Below are 4340 nucleotides of genomic sequence, written 5' to 3'. Positions count from 1 at the left end.
AGAAATTCTTAAGCAAATTTTTGATTCTAATAATGTCATTTTAAGTGATTGTCACTATTATCCATCTTTTGATGAATGTAACTATCGTAGACTTTCTGACCAAAGATGGATTTACATTGTCAATATAGAATGATTTTGTGATGTTATTATGAATGATGTCGAAATCATGGTGGATAACTAAAAAATAGCATTTATAAATAGTCACAACCTGTTAGTGTATCATACACAATAAATAAACTCCTTAGAGTAGATAATGTCATGGAAGCCTACTTTTGGCAATTTAAGCTCGATCATATAAACAAGAATAGAATCAAGAGGAGAAAATTTTTAAAGTCAATGATTGTAAATCATTATCAACCTGTCAATCCTATCTCCTTAGTAAGATGACCAAGTCACCTTTTGCTGGAAAAGATGAATGAGCCAATGATGTTTCGAGTCTGATACATACTGATGTGTTGGATCTATGAATATGTTTGTCATAAATTTAAATTATTTAAAATATTCAAATAATTTTTAATAAGGTAGAGAAACAAACTGAAAAGAGCATTGAAACTCTTTGATCAGACTAAGAAGGAGAATACTTTTTCAATAAATTTTTGACATATCTAGAAGAAAATAAGATTTTCTCTTATTGGAATCAATTTTGTTAGACATAGTTCGATCCATGATGGGGTTTGCAAGTCTACCAGTCTCCTTTTAAGGTTATGCTCTTGAGACTACTTGTCATATTCTCAACAAGATTTTGAACAAATCAGTTGCAAAGATACCATATGAGATATGGTCTAGGCGTAAGTCGATACTCTCTCATCTTAGGGTTTGAAAGTGTTTGGTTTATATCAAGCATTTATAGACCAATTAGCTTGGATTCTGATCCTATAAATACTATTTTATAGGGTACCCCAAAGAATCTAGGAGATATTACTTCTACCTTGCTAAAGAACAAGAGTTGTTTGGCATTACTTTTAGAAAAAGAGTATGTTGGTGAAGGAACTGATGCCTCTAATGTGAAACTTGTGAAGTTCAACAGATAAAAAAACTGACACAATCTAATAAATTTATAGAATCAGATTTGATTAGATCAAACCCGAAACCCATTATAGAGGCACCATTAAGAAGATCTAATAGAGTACCACATCCGTCGAATAAATACTTTGATTTTTAGGTTCGAGATATTATCCTATTGAACTCGATGAGAACAACAAAGATCTGATCACCTACATAGGTACCATACAGAGATCTGACTCTAATTAGTGGCCTGAAGCCATAAAGTCCAAAATAGAGTCCATAATAGTCAACGATGTATGGATACTCATTGATCCATTCGAAAGCATAAAGCCCATAGGGTGTAAGTGGATCTTCAATAGGATCAGAGGGCACAGACAAGAAAGTGGACCTACAAAGCCCATTTAGTTACCTAGGAATATCATCAACATTATAGTATTGACTATAATGAGATATTTTCTCCTATGGCAATGCTAAATATTTCGGAGTTGAAATATGTATTTTGATAAATGATCGAAATGCATGGCTTCATTGAGAATAAAGAAGAACCCTGCAAATACAAATGGGTTAATAGTTCTATGAATGTATTTCTTATTTTATATGTGAATGAAATTTTTTTAATCAAGAATGATATTTCTTATATTACAGAAAATAAAGATTTTCGCTGTTATCATTATTCTCTATAAAAGATTTGAAAAAAGCATCTCACTTCCTAGGGATGAAGATCTATAGAGATAGATCTAAGAGGCTGCTTGGATTATCCCAGTCCACGTACATAGAATGTTTATGAGTAGAATTTATTCTATCATGTATGTTGGGTATAAAATACCCCCCAGCCGAAGTTCGTGATGGGAGTGACCCCCTGGGCATCCAACTGACTTTCGACCTCCGGCAACATCTCTTCAAACCTCCCGGGCGGCCGAGCCTCCGCCACACTCTCAAGTTTTGCCGACGGGCAGGACCCCACCAGCGTCGATCGGATTCTTCGCGATGTCCGAACTCCTACGGGAGCTGGACCTCGCCCACGACTTCACCTGCAGACTCCGCACAGGCTCCTACGGGAGCCGGACCTCACCCACGACTTCACCTGTAGGCTCCGCCCGGACTCCTACGGGAGTCGGACCTCGCCCACAACTTCACCTGTGTTGCCCAGCTATGCAACCCAAGAGGGGGGGTGAATTGGGTTTCTAAAAAATTTTAAGCCCAATAGATTACTTATGAAGAACAAAACTAAGACTTTAAATCAATATTAATTACCTAAAGCAGTATTGCAAGGATATAATAAAGAAATAAGATAAAGCGATAAAGCACACCACAAACACAAGGATTTATAGTGGTTCGGTGCTAACCTTGCACCTACATCCACTCCCCAAGATCCTACTTGGAAATTTCAATCCACTATCCTTTGTATTCAACCGAATACAAAATGTCAGAAACTCCGACACTAGCTATCCCAAGCTAGATCACTTATTTTTCGGGTATAAGTAAACCCAAAACACTCCGATTTCAGGTTCGGATCAACCTTTCCTTGTTTTGGAAATCCTCCAAAAACAAGAACAAAAACTCATAAAGAGTTAGAAAATTTTAAGCACAGATTAATACAATAACAGCTCCTTAAATGAGCGAATATAACAATAAAAGCTTTACTCAAATGAAGAACCCCTTTTTCGGATTTTCTCAAAGTGGATGAACGTTTGAATGCTTGAGAAGAGGTTGATTGTTGATTGAAGATCTCTTGAAAGCTTTGAACGATCTCTAGATCAAGGTTGAAACACTAGACGTGAAGGATTCTCTCCTTGAAAGCTCTTGCTTTTCTCTTTCACACTCTCTCTGGTATATTGTGGATCCTCTCTCTTTTTCTTTTTGGATTTTTTGTTGATCTCAGGCTTTTTCTTGCAAATTTCGGATCCTCTCTTCTGTTCTTCTCTCTTTGATCTACCGATTGATCTTCTTCTTTTTCTCTCCAATTTGATCTGCTATTTAAACTGCAATTTCTTTCACCATTTCAAGCATTTTGTAGCATTAGAAGCAAGAGAAAATAATTTAGGTAGATAAAGAGCCGTTAGAGCAATTTTAGGAAGCATAAATGGCAATTAAAATGGGCAAAAAAATAGCCGTTGCTGATATTTTCCATCGCAGGGGTCGACTCATGAGTCGACTCATGCATCAGGAGTCGACTCATGAGTCGACTTCTGTTGCACAGACCAGAAGGTCTGATTTCTGGATTTTTCGGCTCAAATCAGCAGAGGTCGACTCATGAGTCGACTCATGCCTTGTGGGTCGACTCATGAGTCGACTCACAGGTCGTGCCAAGTCAAAAATCCAGCGTGCCATGGAAATTTTTTGCTTGCCAATCAGGTCACAGTGCCATGAGTTGACTCATGAGTCGACTCATGCACTTCAAACCTTCATAACTTCAAAAATATAAGTCCAAATACAATGAAATTTTCACCAATAGTTTACAAATCATTGGTTCTATCAAATGATACTATCAAATCAGAATTTTAGTGAAATTATGATTTTGCCCTTGAAGAGCATAAGGACTTTTTCATTTTAAAATTATTTGTATCCCTTCAATCTGCTTTGTAATCATCAAAATCAATCTGGTAGTAACAATCTCCCCCTTTTTGATGATGACAAAATATTTGAACAAAAATATTTATGTTAATGCATTAATTTCAAAAGAATCCATTATAGGTGTATATGCTTGAAAAGAGTATGATTCTTTTGGCATGTAATATAAATGCAAAAATAGTTTGTCCATTTTCTTAAAGATTTGAAAAGGGTATTAGATCATTTTGAGTTTAAGATATATCAGAGCAAGAGAAGATAAATAACTTTTGCAATGTATCAGAGCAAGAAAAATAATTTTTACAATGATATCAGAAAAGATTTTACAATGTATCAGAGCAAGAAAATTTTATAATATATCAGAGAAAATTTCACACTGTATTAGAGCAAATGTCAGAAAAAATTTCACACTGTATCAGAGCAAATGTTATAATATATCAGAGAAACTTTCACACTGTATCAGATCAAATTTTATCATGTATCAGAGCAAGTTAAAAGAAATTTTAGGGTGTATCAGAGTAAATCAAATTTCTTAAGTTGTATCAAGGTAAATAAAATTTCAAAAGATGTATCAGAGCAAGTTTGAATTTTGAAATATATCAGAGCATATATATAAAAAAAATACTTATTTGCATTGTACTTATGATTTTGCTTTTGATGGATGGCTTTTTGTTTAAGTTCTGTCTGATACCAAATTTCGATACCAAATTTCTCAAAGTTTTGTTTAATTTTCTCCAATATTTGTTTCCCAATATATTTTTTAATCT

This window comes from Elaeis guineensis, chromosome 4, assembly GCF_000442705.2.
Source record: "Elaeis guineensis isolate ETL-2024a chromosome 4, EG11, whole genome shotgun sequence".
Classification (NCBI taxonomy): Eukaryota; Viridiplantae; Streptophyta; class Magnoliopsida; order Arecales; family Arecaceae; genus Elaeis; species Elaeis guineensis.
Note: the sequence above shows the minus strand (reverse complement) of the source record.